Source organism: Dermochelys coriacea, chromosome 1, assembly GCF_009764565.3.
Source record: "Dermochelys coriacea isolate rDerCor1 chromosome 1, rDerCor1.pri.v4, whole genome shotgun sequence".
Lineage (NCBI taxonomy): Eukaryota > Metazoa > Chordata > Testudines > Dermochelyidae > Dermochelys > Dermochelys coriacea.
In genome coordinates, this window is record NC_050068.2 from 170,495,764 (window position 1) to 170,513,755 (window position 17,992).

Genomic DNA, 17,992 nt, shown 5'->3' on the forward strand with positions numbered 1-17,992 from the left:
TGCTCAAATACATTTGTTAGTCTCTAAGGTGCCAGATATTAAATAGTGATGATTTAACATTTGGGATCTCTAATTTAGACTAGACTAATGATTCTTTTGTTATAGCTGTAAATGCCCAGTTCTGCAGCTATGACTCTGGCAAAACTATAGGAGTAAAACCTGCAGCACTGTTCCCCTTGTAGTAAATATGTAGGTTTCTAACACCTACTTATGTTACTGTTAAACTGCTTGGTGTCTGAAGGTGCCAGATGACAAGATTAACAAGTCAAAGGGAACATGTGAGAGTTAATTGCATATATAGAGATCCATAGACTATAGAGCAAGCAGGGACCATTGTCATCATCTAGTCTGACTTCCTAAATAACACAGGCCACAGGACTTTACCAGAGGTGGGAATCCCTCAAAGCTGTTCAGATATTACTTTTAAAAGATAAAAATATATAGGTAATTAAGTTTAACAACTTTTCTATTGACACTTGATTATTAAAAGCGAAAGGATTTTAGAGCCCTGATTTAATTTTTAAGTTGTTGACTTCTTGCATTTTACCAAAGATGGAAAATTAAAGAAAAGACTGGTCAGTTTCAGGTGTGTCTCACTGATTGCACACTAGCCTAATGCTGCTGGGCTTGCCTCTCCAACACTGGGACACTGTTTTAGTTCAAACAAATAAATTTCTAGTGACATTTTCCCCCTAAAGTTTCATGAAAACATTTCTATGAAGAGCGAGTTTTGTGAAACCTTTTTCCTTTAAGAAAATCTACCCCGAGGCCTAACCTACTTGTTTGCTCATTTAAGATGATCAACTCCTAAAACATGACCAATTTCCCAAAAGCTCACTATAAAGGAAGTCCATGCTTTATATGCACATGTTAAATAGCACCATCAGGACATCCACTTTTTCTATCAAAAGAATCCATCTGCCAGTGTGGCACCACTGGCTTTGTAGATACAAGGGTGGAAAAGATCAAGACTTCTTTGCAGCTAATTCTCCTGTCATTTGGGGCTTGTCCACACTTGAAACACTACAGTGGCACAGCTGTAGCATTGTGGGTACTACATACACTGACGGGAAGGGTTCTCCCATCGGCAAGGGTAGCCAGGTTGATGGAAGAATTCTTCCGTCAACTTAGTGCTGTCTATAGTGGGGGTTAAATCCTCTGAGCGACATAGCTGGGGCAACCTAACTTTTTAAAAATGAGATCGACCTAAATATGTTGCTTGGGCTCATGAAAAATTTTGTGCCTTAAGCACCATAGTTAAGTCGACCTAACCCCCAGTGTAGACACGTCTAGGTCGATGGAAAAATTCTTTTGTCCACCTCACTGCTGCCTTTCAGAGAGATGGATTAAATATAGTGATGGAAAAAACCCTTCTGTCACTATAGGAAACATCTACACCATTACCCTACAGTGGCACAGCTGCAGTGCTACAGCTATGCCACTGTAGCACCTGTACTGTAGTCAAAGCCTTACACTGGTGTAATTCAAGAGCAATTCCATTGATGTCAATGGAATCACATAGATGTACAGTGTAAATCTGGATTAAGAGAGAAGAATCAGGCCCATTCTTTGGAAATGTAGGGTGTTAACAGACGTTCTGACTAGTTTTCAACTTGGGTAATTTTATTCTATCCAACTAAAATGACCCCTGAAGTTGTAATTGTCTGTGCAGTGCAATGGATACTGTTGGTGCTGTAGAAATAATAATGAACAACAACTGGAAAAAAAGGGTTTTGTTTTTTGCTTCCTGCTGTGTAGCACTGCATAAAACCTGTTGCATGTCAATTCCCTCACTTATTTTAGTGTGCTGACACTGGTTTAGAATCAGCACCCTGGAGACAACCGTTTGTTTGTAACTGTTTGTGGGCTGTGATTAGGACATCTTTTCATAATATAGATTTTATACCTGAACATTTGACTTCCTGATCATCAGTTTTCTTGCTAACATCATTTTTAACTTCACATTGGAACTTTGCAGTAAGGATTGTGTCTTTGGGTCGATATTCAATCTTCCATATGCCATTTGCATATTTTGGCTCGTTTGCAAGGAACCTTGTTTTACTTTGAAGCAAATGCAAAGCAGGTTTATTCTTCTTATTCACCTCACATCACCTTAATTTTTGTGAACATATCCATTTGATTTCTGGTTTAGAGACAATTTCTGAAAGAGAATAAAAGAGGTAGTCTGTGAAGATTTCTAATTTTAAAAAGTTCATTATTAGAACTGGCAAAATCCACGGAATAATACAAAGGAACCTGGAAGGATTTTAGGAGGCATGGGCAGAATATAACAAAATGATCCTGTGAAAGGATCTGGGGCAAATTAAACTAAAACATAGATTTTCAGTGAAAGAGGAAGTGGGAAAGTATCAATGCCTGAAAAAATAAAGGAGAGCAAACAGCAAATTAGACCCAAGGGGGGATGTGATGTGACAACCACAAAGAAAAGGCCAGCACAACACTGGTTTGCATTCTTGTTTTTTTTTATAAAAAGAATAATACTTTGTGACTCTATCACTTTCCTCTCTGTTCCCTCCCTACAGATCCGTAGAGGTTTTTCTTCTTGAGATAACATTTCATTGTTTATTTAAAGAGAGAATCCCAGTCCCTTTGTTCTATTCAGTTTTGAAACACAAGGGGCCACATCATTCTAGCTCAGGCTATGTTTACAATGTGCACCTTACAAAGGTATGGCTGTGACGCTGCAATCGTGCTGTTGTAAGGTGCGCTGTATAGCCACCCTTTATTACTGGGAGAGAGCTCTCCTGGTGACAAAATAACCCCCCCAGCCAATAAGGGGTGGTAGCTTCATCGCCAGGAGAGCAGCTCCAGCTGATGCAACGTTGTCCACATGTTGTCAAAATGTTTGCCATTGGGGGTGGTGTCGGGGGGGTTCACACCCCTGAGCCACAAAAGTTTTAACAAAAGTGCCAGTGTAGACATAACCTCAGACTGTGGCTCAGGAGCTGCAAAAGGTTCTTTAATGTATTTCCTGCAGCTCTTTGTAGCATGTGATATTAAAACACTGAGTGGTTTAATTGTTAACCAATCAAGATGCTTTTACTGTGTTATTAACCAATTATCAACTTGCACTACCTTATTTGCTGTGAGAATAATATATATACATACACACACACAAAATATTTCCCATCATACTGTTTGAATATGAATAGTACTATAGTAAATGAAACTAGGAATTCACCCTACTGTGGCTCTTTTGGGTGATGTTGATCACTAATTTGGCTCCTGAACCACTGAGGTCTGAATATCACTGCTCTAATTCATGGAGAACCCCCTCAGGCATGGCCGAAGGGAGGAGCAAACTACCAGTTTCCCCCTGCAAAATTTTTGCTGCATCATCCTATCTGGTAGAAGGAGTTAGGGGATCCTGCAAACCCTTCCCACAACTCTGCTCTCAGGGGCCCATGGATTCAGGAACGCTATTCCATCCATACAGAGCCTGGAGTCAACTTGCAGGCTCCGCTGACCACCTCCTTCTCTGTTTCTAGAACAGAGTTGGCACTAGCTGCGGTGGCTGCTCATTAGCAACCAGGGAGAGGACCCAGAGCTGTAGCTATATTACCTTGTTCAAAGATGTAACACCTCCCACCTAGATCTGTGTGTGGGAAACTGAGCTCAGAGCAGGGGGAAGACATCAACTGCTGCTCCATCTCCACTCACAAATACCTCAGATACTATGCAGGCTCTCAGACACTAAGGTGTCAAGTATCAGAGGGGTAGCCATGTTAGTCTGGATCTGTAAAAGCAGCAGAGAGTCCTGTGGCACCTTATAGACTAACAGACATATTGGAACATAAGCTTTCATGGGTGAATACCCACTTTGTCAGATGCACGTAGTGGAAATTTCCAGAGGCAGGTATAAATATGCAAGCAAGAATCAGGCTAGGGATAACAAGGTTAGTTCAATCAGGGAGGATGAGGCCCTCTTATAGCAGTTGAGGTGTGAACACTAAGGTGGTTAGTTAGGATGTAGGGAGATTGCAGTATTTCCTCTCTTCCAGACAGGAGGTCATCAGTCCGATGTAAGCAAACACACATTGCGGTTACTATGGGAAAGACGATATGTGATGCAGGGAGGAGTTGGCATGAGAGGTATGAGGTGAGGGAGGGGGGAATTACCTGAAGGCTTTACCTCATAGAGCAAAGAGACGATAGCCTCCTTCTATGCAGCTCTGGTATGACTGCATCTGCAACTCTGCATCAGTTTTGGGCACCAGAAAAACTAGAAAAGCTATGTCAGTAAAAACAAACAAACAAAAAAATTACATCCCTGCCTGCTATAGCTATGATGGTATAAGTGGATTGCTCAGGTCTCCGTCACGTTGCTTAGTGCACTGCTGGAACGTGTTCAGATACGCCGTGATGACTGCAATATAAGAACATAGATGAGACTAGAAATTGTCTTAGCACTACAGAGGCAATGAAGTTATGAATAAGCTGGTTTCTGTTTCCTATTAAGCACAGTGAATTGGTTCTGGAGCTCCCCTTACGGAATCTCTAGTACTGGCAATGGTACATGAGCCAGAAAGAGCCTACCCTGACTCTGAGTCCAGGTTGAAGTTGCAGGCACATCAGTTGCGGAGGGTGGGAGGGGGAGGAAAATAAATTTTTTACTTTTACACTGAGCAAATTCAGTCAGTCATTGCAAAGAGGCTGGAAGCCTTCAATGCTAATTTATGGTCAATCATTTTTCAGAGGACCGCACTTCAACTAGAACACTAACTACCTAGCAAACGCTGTAATCCATCTATTGAATACAGTGTATATGCAAAGTATGGCCCTTGTCTTGCTAACACAAGTAATTGCTCAGGGTTGGATAAACACTATTCATAGATTTTAGGGCCAGAAGGGACCATAGTGATCATCTTGTCTGACCCCCTGTATAACACAGGCCATAGAATTTCACCCAGTAATTTCTACATCAAGCCCATAAGTTCTGTTTGAGCAAGCTCAAGCATATATTTCAGAAAGACATCCAGTCTTGAAACAGTCTAGACACTATGGACAGATGCCTAGGCTCCTGATTCCTAGATTCATATGATGATGCCAGAAACTAAGATTCTACTTTATAAAAAAAATAATTATGCTATCTATCTGACCCTAATAGCCATCATATCGCTGCACCTCACATCACTAATGGATTTTATCCTCTCAACACTCCTAAGAACTACGTACCCATTTCACAGTTGGGAAACTGAGGCACAGGGTAGCTTCAGTCACTTGACCAAGGTCACAGAGGAAGCCAGTGGCTGAGCTAGAAATTCTACCCCAATCCAATGCCTTAACCAGTAAACCTTGAAAAACGTGACCCAAGTATAACAGATACTGCCTCCCTGAGTCAGCAGGCAGCCTGTGACAATAGCTCAGAGAGTGTTGATTTTAGAACGGTCACTTTCAGGGCTTTGTTAGGGCAGCTGTAGCAGGTGTCCACACACACTTTGAAAGGGTAGAGCTCCCCACCAGCCCAGCAGATGGCTCTTGGTTAGGCAGTTGTCTCTGTGTAGCAAGGCCACAAGAAAATGGCCAAAGGGGGAGGGCCTAGGGTGCCAGACTTCCCTTATTAGCTGTTGACATTAGCCACAGAAAGCTTTGGGGCTACTCCCAAGAGCAAAGTGATGCAAGTACTCAGGATCGTGGCCTCTTTTTTGCCATTATAATATCCTAACACATAGTCATACATAAGAACATCTAGCAGGAGAGTTTGTCATTCATGCTGTCACAGATGTCTGAGTTGATACTGGTCACCTCCATCTAAATAGCAATTATCTGATAAAGAAAAACTTAACATATAAAAGATATCTGCATTTTTCCCTTCATCTTATAAGTCAAGTTAGTAGAAAATTAGGAATGAACATCATAGTAATTTTTAAAAATTTTGCTTACGTTTCTTTTCTTTAATTTTTTTAAATGTCATCAAAATCTTGACATCCAGAAGATTCCAATCAGCTGTAATAATAGGTCAATAAACAAGAAAAATATTTCCAAACTTTTCCCCCTTTTTTTTTTAAATTCAAAATTTTGTCAGAATTTCTAAATACAAAAAAAAATTCAAATGAGCCCTGCTAATAAGGGATGGAACAGTAAACAGGAGACCCAGCTAATTACAGATAAATAGGGGGCCAGTTACTGAATCGTTTACTAATTATCAGGCTTCCGATGCAGCAGTTCAACATTAATGCAGGATGTAAACATGGAAGCAAGCTGGTAGGCTCAAAAGCAAGGCATGAGAACAAAGTACTGTAGAAGGAAAATCTTCATGCTACAGAAATTTATGCAAGATCTCAGGTTTTTTCAACAGCCTCCTGTTTTAGGAGACTGCCTAAGTATTCCAGATGTACAGAGCACAGTTCTGCTCCACATCCCACTGGTTAAACAACCTAGAGATATCAGTCCCTTGAATGGCTGCTTAAGAAAGGTTTCAGTGTCTGTCGTGAAATTAGGGTTTGAACTGGGCAGCAGCACAAGTACCAGCACTCTTCTGAGCCGTCTTTTTGGGCTCCAGAACGTGCCTCTTATGGAGGAGAACACAAGCTTGTGGAGCCCAGAGGTATATTTGAACCCCGGTTAGGGGAGCCGAGCCCAGCAGAGTGTGCAAACAGTTCAAACATCTCCACAATCCATCATGAGTGGCATTTCATTTTGATGTCTCAAGTGGGTTATTAATTTGTGGGAGGAGCTTGGAAGGGTCCTACCACAATTCCTGCTCCCCCCCCCCCACAAGTTAGACCCCCCAGCCTCCCAAATGTGTGTATATAAACACCTGGGTTCCTGGATATTGTGAGTAGCAAAATAAAGGCTCAGTGTGACCTGAGCCAACTTCTTCCTTTGTTCATAGATACTGGTGCAGGTCTGTTTGCCTGGCAGAGTTCGTGGCTGATGTGAGAGAGAAGAAATCAGACAGCAGAGGGACTGAACAGAAGGAAAGAAGGGAACAGGGAGACTCACCTGGCAAGAGAGGAAAAAGAGGAACCTACCCAGGAACAGAGAAAGGGAATAGATGCAGAAAAATATGAGAGGCCATACTGGGTCAGATCAAAGGTCCATCAAGCTCAGTATCCTGTCTACCAACAGTGGCCAATGCCAGGTGCCCCAGAAGGAGTGAACCTAACAGGTAATGATCTAGTGATCTCTCTCCTGCCACCCATTTCCACCCTCTGACAAACAGAGGCTAAGGACACCATTCCTTACCCATCAGGATTAATAGCCATTAATGGACTTAACCTTCATGAATTTATCCAGTTCTCTTTTAAACCCTGTTATAGTCCTAGCCTTCACAGCCTCCTCAAGCAAAGTGTTCCACAAGTTGACTGTGTGCTGAGTGAAGACTAACTTCCTTTGATTTGTTTAAAACCTGCTACCCATTAATTTCATTTGGTGGCCCCTAGTTCTTGTTTTTTCTTATTCACTTTCTCCACACCACTCATGTTATAGACCTCTATCATATCCCCCTTAGTCTCCTCTTTTCCAAGCTGAAAAGTCCTAGCTTCTAATCTCTCCTCACATGGGACCCGTTCCAAACCCCTAATCATTTTGGTTGCCCTTTTCTGAACCTTTTCTAATGCCAGTATATCTTTTTTGAGATGAGGAGAGGACCAAATCTGTATGCAGTATTCAAGATGTGGGCATACCATGGATTTATATAAGGGCAGTAAGATATTCTCCGTCTTATTCTCTATCCCTTGTTTAATGATTCCTAACATCCCGTTTGCTTTTTTGACTGCTGCTGCACACTGCATGGATGTCTTCAGAGAACTATCCACGATTACTCCAAGACCTTTCTCCTGATTAGTTGTAGCTAAATTAGCCCCCATCATATTGTACGTATAGTTGGGGTTATTTTTTCCCCAATGTGCATTGCTTTACATTTATCCACATTAAATTTCATTTGCCATTTTGTTGCCCAATCACTTAGTTTTGTGAGATCTTTTTGAAGTTCTTCACAGTCTGCTTTGGTCTTAACTATCTTGAGCAGTTTAGTAGCATCTGCAAACTTTGCCACCTCACTGTTTACCCCTTTCTCCAGATCATTTATGAAAAGTTAAATAGGATTGGTCCTAGGACTGACCCTTGGGGAACACCACTAGTTACCCCTCTCCATTCTGAAAATTTACCATTTATTCGTACCCTTTGTTTCCTGTCTTTTAACCAGTTCTCAATTCATGAAAGGATCTTCCCACTTATCTCATGACAACTTAAATTTACCTAAGAGCGTTTGCTGAGAGAAGTTGTCAAAGGCTTTCTGGAAATCTAATTACACTATGTCCACTGGATCCCCCTTGTCCACATGTTTGTTGGCCCCCTCAAAGAACTCTAATAGATTAGTAAAACATGATCTCCCTTTACAGAAACCATGTTGACTTTTCCTCTACAATTTATGTTCTTCTAAGTCTGAAGATGTTATTCTTTACTATTGTTTCAACTAATTTGCCCTGTACCAGAGGTGAAAGTAAGCCAGTACGCCCCGATACGGCATACCAGCAAAAGCCGGTGCACCATACCAGGCGTGGATTGGCTTCCCGAGGCACAATTTAAAGGGCCTGCGGCTCCCAGCGGAGATTTAAAGGGTGGAGATTTAAAGGGCTGGGCGGTAGTGGCGGCCGAGGCCTGGACCCTTTAAATCATCCCCAGAGTCCCGCAGCCGCTTCCCCAGGGCTCCAGAAGGCTCTGGGGACAATTTAAAGGGCCTGGGGTGGTAGTGGCGGCCGGAGCCCCTTCCCTGGAGCCCTGCTGCCGGAGCCCTGGGGAAGCGGTGGCGGGGCTCCGGGGATGATTTAAAGGGCCCAGGGCTCCTGCCTCTGCTACCACCCCGGGGCCTTTTAAACCGCTGCCAGAGGCCCCAGCTGCTGCTGTTACCCTGGGAAGGGGGAAGGAAGCACTTGCCGGTACAGGGTGGGCTGGGGCTGGCTCTGACTGGAGGCCAGAGCCGGCCCCAGCCCAGCCCCATGCCGGCAAGTCCCTAGACTTACTTGCACCCGTGCCCGGTACTGTCGTTAGACTTACTGGTCTGTAATTGCCAGAATCACTTCTAGAGCCCTTCTTAAATATTGGCATTACATTAGCTATCTTCCAGTCATTGGGTACAGTAGCTGATTTAAAGGACAGGTTACAAACAATAGTTAATAATTCCGCAATTTCACATTTGAGTTCTTTCAGAACTCTTCGGTGAATGCCATCTGGTTTCGTTGACTTGTTACGGTAAAATTTCTCAATTAATTCCAAAACCTCCTCTAGTGACACTTCAGTCTGTGACAATTCCTCAGGATTTGTCACCTGCAAAAGACAGCTCAGGTTTGGGAATCTCCCTAACATCCTCAGCCGTGAAGACTGAAGCAAAGAATTCATTTAGTTTCTTTGAAATGACTTTATCGTCTTTAAGTGCTCCTTTTGTATCTCGATCGTCCAGGGGCCCCATAGCTGCTTAGCAGGCTTCCTGCTTCTGATGTACTTAAAAAACATTTTATTACCGTCTGAGTTTTTGGCTAGCTGTTCTTCAAACTCCTTTTTGGCTTTTCTTATTGCATTTTTACATTTAATTTGGCAGTGTTTATGCTTCTTTCTATTTACCTCACTAGGATTTGACTTCCACCTTTTAAAAGATGCCTTTTTATCTCTCACTGCTTCTTTTACATGGTTGTTCAGCCACGGTGGCTCTTTTTTAGTTTTTACTGTGTTTTTTTAAAATTTGGGGTATACATGTAAGTTGAGCCTCTATTATGGTGTCTTTGAAAAGTGTCCATGCAGCTTGCAGGGATTTCATCTAGTCACTGTACCTTTTAATTTCTGTTTAACTAACCTCCTCATTTTTGCATAGTTCCCCTTTCTGAAATTAAATGCCACAGTGTTGGGCTGTTGAGGTGTTCTTCCCACCACAGGAATGTTAAATCTTATTATATTATGGTCACTATTTCCAAGTGGCCCTGTTATAGTTACGTCTTGGACCAGATCCTGCACTCCACTCAGGACTACATCTAGAGTTGCCTCTCCCCTTGTGGGTTCCTGTACCAGATTCTCCAAGAAGCAGTCATTTAAAGTATCAAGAAATTTTGTCTCTGCATTTTGTCCTGAGGTGACATGTACCCAAGTCAATATGGGGATAATTGAAATCCCCCAGTATTATTGAGCTAGCCCTTCAATGAAAAGGAGCCCACACGGCAAAGATAGAGACCACAAGGAAACAGGATGGAGACCCATTGAGCAGAAGGAGAGATTGGGAACAAGGGGCTCATCCAGCTATGGTGGGAAGGATGTGGAAGGTGACTCACCCTGAAAGCTCAGAATTAAGTTCTTTTCCACTTGCAGCCGTCCCTTGTCATTGTACACGTTCACTTTGTAATTTTCCTTGTCCTCTTCCACCAGGCGGTCTATTCGCAGGGTTCCAATGAGGAATATCATATACTTTTCCTTATCCCTGTAATATTTCATGTCAGAATTTTTGACTTTCACGAGGAATGATGCATTTTTGAGCCATGTTATTTCATGTTACTTTTCCACTTTGAAGTCAGGACCATTCAAGAAAACAGAACCACCGAGAACACCATACACTTGATGGGCATCGTTTGCAGAACCTTCAACTAGGAGAAGAACAATACATACCGATTAGTGTCTGTCCAAAGCATCTATGGATGAGAGTTAACAGTAGACACTGCAGCATTAAATAATTTGTTCACAAAGTTAAATGTCCCACTTTTCCCTTATTTCCCAAACAACTCCTCATAAATAAGGGTGGGCATTTATATAGCTGCTTCATCTCAGGCCCTCAAAGCAGCTCCCAAACATTAGTTAGTTAAGCCTCCCAACCCTGCATTTTAATTCTGAACACAGAGAAGTTAAGGACCAAGTTTTCAGAAGTGTACTTAGGGATGCCTTGGTTTTGGGGGTGGTCATTTTAAAACCCCTTGGGCCTGGTTTTCAAAGGCGCTGAGCACCTGCTGCTCCAAGTCAATAAAGCTTGTGAGTGCACATTTCCTCTGCAAATCAGGCTATATTGTATGTGCCTCAAGATGGGCACCCCCAACTGAGGCAGCCAAAATTACTCAAAATACTTCTGATGATTCAAACCTGTGGCCAAAATTTTTAAGCGACCATTGATTTTGAATGCCTTAATTTAAACTTGAGACAGGTTAAAGACCAGTTGCTCAGCGATTTCCGAAAAATCAGCCTCCTTTAATGTGTCTGAGTTGAACACTGAAAATCCTTAGTCACTTTTCAAAATCTTGGTTTAAGCAACTTGCCTGAGGTCACGCAGCGAGTGAGTGAGTGACAGAGGTGGGAGTAAGACCCAGAGGTCCTGCCTCCCACAGTGCTGTGACCACAAGATACACTCCCTCTCTCCCTGCCTCCCTCTAAGAGCTCTATTTCATGGGTACTGTCACCTGATAAACACAGGCCCAAAGGCAGGTTTTTTCCCTATTCAAATCACCTTTGACTTCAGTTACTTTTGTGCAAACCAGATAATACCCAGTTCACAAGGGTGCTACTGCAAGTGGTTGTTCAGCACTTAAAGATGTTAGGTGTCACATAAGGGCTAAATATTGGTATTACTAAGAAAGGTACAGGCTGTTTAGCCTTATTCATGTTGTTACGTATAAAGCAGCATTTATCTTCCCATGGTATGTTCTGTCACAAGAACTCATGCCCATTTATCTCAAACTGAATCTAAATCTAAAAATCACAGCCTCTGCATACTGAATAGTAATAGCAGATTGGGTATTTAGAGCACAGATTTTGCCTGAAGGTGACTTCAAATGAGAAGCTGACTCCACACAAACATTTGTGTAGATTCTTAGTCCGTACTGCATAAGCAAGTTTATAAATAATAGTGAAACTATAAGACAGGTTAAATACATGCTTGTAAGTTTCAAATAAAATAAATTCATTAACAGCAAAACTTTCATTCATAACCAGGGATCATTCAATCTTCCATTTGCTAAATTAATTCCCCTCTAATATACGGGATAAAGCTATACTGGTAGGCATGGTGAGCTACGCTGAATTATTTTTACACAGTGTAAGTTCTTTTCCCCATAGAGAGAAACTAGGTTTATATATCTTTTATTATAATATAGAATCCTTTATTACAAAGTTTTCATTAGATCTAGGATATGATCAAATACATCACAGCAAGGAAAACTGAAAACTAATTGCTGTTTTATGTAATAGTAATATTGGAGTCAAATAAGAAAAAAATTAGACTATCATGCTTGGGCAGCAAAATAATTAGAGAAATGTGAGAGGGACAGCCCAGTAGAGCCTGAGAGAGTTTCATGCAATGCATTCACCAGCACAAAGGGAAGCTATTATTGAGCTATGAAGTTTCTTAAAAAGCATTCGGTATTTCATAGATACTAAGGTCAGAAGGGACCATTATGATCATCTAGTCTGACCTCCTGCACAATGCAGGCCACAGAATCTCACCCACCCACTCCTGCGACAATCCTCTCACCTATGTCTGAGCTATTGAAGTCCTCAAATCATGATTTAAAGACTTCAAGGAGCGGAGAATCCTCCAGCAAGTGACCCATTCCCCATACTAAAGAGGAAGGGGAAAAAACTCCAGGGCCTCCTCCAATCTGCCGTGGAGGAAAATTCTTTCCTGACCCCAGATATGGCGATCAGCTGAACCCTGAGCATATGGGCAAGATTCACCCGCCAGATACCCAGGAAAGAATTCTCTGTAGTAACTCAGATCCCACCCCATTGAACATCCTATCACAGGACATTGGGCCAATTTACCATGAATATTTAAAGATCAATTAATTGCCAAAATCAGGTTATCCCATCACACCATCTCCTCAATAAACGTATTGAGTTTAATCTTAAAGCCAGATAGATCTTTTGCCCCCACTGCTTCCCTTGGAAGGCTATTCCAAAACTTCACTTCTCTGATGGTTAGAAACATTTGTCTAATTTCAAGTCTAAACTTCCCGATGATCTGTTTATATCCATTTGTTCTTGTGTCCACATTGGTACTGAGCTTAAATAATTCCTCTCCCTCTCTGGTATTTATCCCTCTGATATATTTATAGAGAGCAATCATATCTCCCCTCAACCTTCTTTTGGTTAGGCTAAACAAGCCAAGCTCCTTGAGTCTCCTTTCATAACACAGGTTTTTCCATTTCTTGGATCATCCTAGTAGCCCTTCTCTGTACCTGTTCCAGTTTGAATTAATCCTTCTTAAACATGGGAGACCAGAAATGCACACAGTATTCCAGGTGAGGTCTCACCAGTGCCTTATATAATGGTACTAAAACCTCCTTATCTCTACTGGAAATACCTGGCCTGATGCATTCCAAGACCACATTAGCTTTTTTCACCGCCATATCACATTGGCGGCTCATAGTCATCCTGTGATCAACCAATACTCCAAGGTCCTTCTCCTCCTCCATTACTTCTAATTGATGCATCCCCAGCTTATAAGTAAAATTCTTGTTATTAATCCCTAAATGCATGACCTTACACTTCTCACTATTAAATTTCATCCTATTACTATTACTCCAGTTTACAAGGTCATCCAGATCTTCCTGTATGATATCCTGGTCTCTCTCTAAATTGGCAATACCTCCGAGCTTTGTATCATCTACAAACTTTATTAGCACACTCCCACTTTTTGAGCCGAGGTCAGTAATAAAAAGATTAAATAAGATTGGTCCCAAAACTGATCCCTGAGGAACTCCACTGGTAACCTCCCTCCAGCCTGATAGTTCACCTTTCAGTATGACCCGCTGTAGTCTCCCTGTTAAATCAATTCCTTATCCATCTTTCAATTTTCATATAGATCCCCATCTTTTCCAATTTAACTAATAATTCCCTGTGTGGCACAGTATCAAACGCCTTACTAAAATCCATGTTAATGGAACATTCTAAAGATCACTCACTCTAGGAGGTGTACTATTTTAATAATATTCGTTCTCCCAATAAGTGTTAACAGGAGCACCAAAGCCCTTTGTAAAACCTGCAGCATTTTTGACAAAGAAAAAAAATGTAATCCAGATACTTGTTACTCCTCAGAATTACTCCCAGATATTTAGAGTTATTACTATTCATTATTATTTGTATTGCATATTCTATCATTTATATTTTCCATGTGTAGATGAGGGAAAAGTTGATCAAAATCCTGAGGAAAAAAAACTCAGTAGTATTTCAATTGACAGACAATACTGATAGGTCTTTAAAAGTTTACTTGGTCTCCCAAATAATTGGAACAGAAGTCTGAGCATCCCAAACAAACAAACATTAAGTCCTCTGTATAGATAATGAAACAATATGTTTTGATAGTGCCAATTGAAATACTCTACAAAGGACAGAGCGATCAGAATTTAGCTACAAACTGATCAGTTGCAGTCACAAAGAAGATGGGATGATTCATGTGCAGTGAACTAAAAGGAGCTGCACTGATAGTACTTTATCCATCTGAGAAAAGAAATATTCACTTTTAAAGTTTCAAACATTTTAAATAAATAGAGCCAAGGAAATCAAGAGTCTGTTTTAAGTCCATAGCAAGAATATATTCCTTATTTACCTAGTCCTTGTACATAGAAAACATTAAACAGCCATCATAAATGATCTACTGTTGGATTTATTCCTGTCATTCATGAATGGTTCTTGTGTACTGAATCCACTACTACTTGTTCTAATCTATAAGCCAAAATCGCAACTAAATTTTTAGATCAAAGTTTTAAAAAATAATTGCTATAACTAGAAATAATACCAACATGTATGTACCTAATGTAACTTACAAGCTAGACCGACCCCACCCTACTATATGATCATTTATTTATCACCCTTTCTGTTAATATTCCTGTACAAAAAATACTTGCACTGTCAACAGTTCTGTTTCCCTTTAATAAGATGTTTGTTACTAGAAAAGAGAAATGGGTCTACATGATGCACAGTGAAGTCACTCTTGAATAGGGTTATGAAAAAAATGCAACAACAGCTTCATTGAGGGCAGTAGGAAAAACTCCATGCTGACACTTACCTATATTAATATGCGTCAGATAAAGGATTGTTAACTTGAAGCTAAAACCGTTTACAAATTATTATTATAAATATTATAATAGCAAACTCAGGTTGTGGGTTCCCCCAGACTGAAAGCTAAATAAAATAATAATAGCCAAGAGATCTTAAAGCACTTTGCAAAGGAAGGTAGATATTGTTATCTCCATTTTACCAATCGGAAAAGTGAGGCCATGTACTTAACAATGAGGGTTCGATCCTACAAGGAGCTGAGCACTATGCGCCCAATAACAAAGCATTTGAGTACATGTTTTAATTTAAGCACCCGAATGGTTCTTTTGAAGTCAGTGAGACTACTCACATCCTTAAGTGAAGCATGTATTTAAGTCCCCAGTCCACTTTGCCTGGACTGGGGACTGAGTGCTGACAGCTTTGAAGGATCAAGCCCTAAGAGTTTTAGGGTAAAATCCTGGCTATATTAAAGTCAATGGCTAAGGATCAGGGCCAGGATTTTACCCTAAAGATCCCATTGCCAGTTTCTCAAATATCTGCTCTTTGCAGCTTCATAAGGGCTAGCTACAGTTCAGAGGGCTGTGTAACACTCTTAACTTTTAACACTCTTAACTCCTAACCCTATTAACTTTAAGTAGGTGATGTGTGGCAGAGATGGGATCAGTCACGTTTAATTGTGCTTTCACATTTCTATATGAAAAGCACTATTAAAGGAATAATTTAAAACATACTAGTAATATCTTGCTCCTCAACTATAACAGAATCAGGGGACAGACTTACAATGCGCAGTGTGGACACCACCCCAAATTCTCATAATTGGGTGAAACCCTGGGACAATGCAGTTATAGGTCCCACGCTCCTTGAAAATTATAGCCCTATGGGAACTGGGTCACTGAGTCAATTATCACTGTCGCATAAATGGGCCTAACCAGCACCCTGTTAAGATAGCCATCACCCTGGTCTGGGTACAAGAAATGAGTATTAACAATCTACCACAGCTTTAAACGCTTTCAGTGCCCTTTTAAGCAACGCCAGCCTGAAAGAGCAAACAGCCGCTGCAAACTCACCTTTTACCCAGGAGAATAAAACCACGAAGCACTCGGCTAGAAAAATCCCCCTAAAATTCATTTTCAAAATCACAGCTCCAAAAAGCCCCTGGGGGAAGAAAACTCCTGGCAAGTGAGATGAAGTTCTAGGGTGATCAGCAGCCTTTGGCGGTGGGCGGGGCCTCGGGTGTGAAGGGGGCGGGGCTGGGGGGGTAAGTTTCCCCCAGCCAGCCCTTCCCCGCTGCCCGGCCCACGGGCCATGATTGGAAGCCGCAGCTATGCCCCCCGACGGCCCGTACCTGCCCACTTTCACCCCCCGGGGGAACAGCGCCTGGGTTTCTCTGACTAGCAGGTAATGCCTCAGCAGTAGGCAGTGTTGAGGAGCGTGTGTTAGCCTTTACTTTATCCCTGATCCTTCATTGTCTAAGGTGGAGCTTCATCCAAGTGGGCTGCTGTCCTCTTCAGCTGACTGCCCTTATGAAGTTGTAATGAGGAAGGTTTCCATGCTGCTTGAGCCAGGCTGTTTTCTACTAATTGTCACTCAGAAAAGCCCATCCCCCTGTTGGGTCATCAGGGATGCATTGCCTTTACTGGTGTCATCCATCTGCACCAGGGTGGGGAGTAAAGTTAGCAACTGTGCACCAAGGGACCAGAATTAAGTTTGATGGCTACATAACTGTCATGCAGTCAGTCTTAGGGAGAGCTTAATTGATGGACTCTGTAGAGGATTCTAAGACCATTGAGCCTGGCTGGGCCATGAGGCTTCAGCTGAGCTTTTGCTGCAAATGTATCAGGGCTCGGATCTGGGCTTAGATCAGATGAGATAAAATGTAGGTGCTTTCTGCTGTATTGAGGTAGTGGCCTTATTCCTTTTAAATAACCTTGGTCAATACTTATTCAAGAAACTTCCTGACCCTCTACTAGTTTCATCATGTATCAATCTCAGCAGAATTGTATATTAAACAAAAAGAATGCCTGTCATGGAAAAGAAAAATCTGATATTGCCTGCTATTAATTCACATGTAGTTCAGGCATCCAAAAAAATCACACGGAGCCCTCACCTGCTTCTGTACTTCCCTGGAAATTACTATGAATGGTGGAGAGGAAAAGAAAACTTGAACAATTTCTTTGAAACATTCTCATCAGGAACATTGGTAGCTTTTTTTGTTTGTTTTTGGGGGTTTTTCCCCCGGCTTCCCAGTTCTTCCCAATCTGTGCTTTTATATGTGACATTCTTTCATTGGTATTGGATAAAAAATCCAAAAGTGCTTAAGTAACTTGGAAACCAGCTTCCAATTAAAAGTTAATGGATTGCAGGCTCTTAAATTACTTAAGTGCTTTTTATAAATGACTAAAATTTTCAAAAGTAATAGAATGACATTAGTACTCTTTTCCACCTGTAAAGTAAACTCACCCTGAGTTTGCATATGCATTTGTTTGTTTGTTTTTATGTACTATTTATTCTGAATGCCATTCTGATCACCTGCTTGTTTCTGGTAATTTTCCCTTGTGTAAGGATTAAATGTCCCAGTAAATACATGAAGAATAGAAACCAAATATGCAAAGAAGAAACCAACAACATTTAGTTTCAATTTCTATGAGCATAAAACAAAACAAGGTGCCTGTTATATCCACAGTTATGCTAGCTTTTCAAAACTGATATCTATTGCGGGGGAGGGAAAGGGAGAAAGCAAAGACTTTGAATATGATGAAAATTAAAGAGAGCTCAATGTTAGATCTTAGGAAAAGCATGTGCAGTATCGGACACCTAGAATGCACAGTGTCTTTTCTGCACTGACATCTTGGCAAATTAGGATAGATTCTGATTACAGAAATATTAACTTTTCAGTAATAAACATTCTGAATTGCTTGCAAACCATTCAATATGCTGCTTGTTTTATTTTGCATTTTAGAGTGCTGCATTTTTATTTTCCTGTAAGGAGATTCTTTTAACATAA

At 41.2% G+C, this 17,992-nt stretch overlaps 1 pseudogene; it reads right to left on the reverse strand.

The window, feature by feature from the left end:
- Window positions 1-1,512: 1,512 nt before the first annotated feature.
- On the reverse strand, window positions 1,513-17,267 carry LOC119853016 (annotated as a pseudogene).
- Window positions 17,268-17,992: the final 725 nt, after the last annotated feature.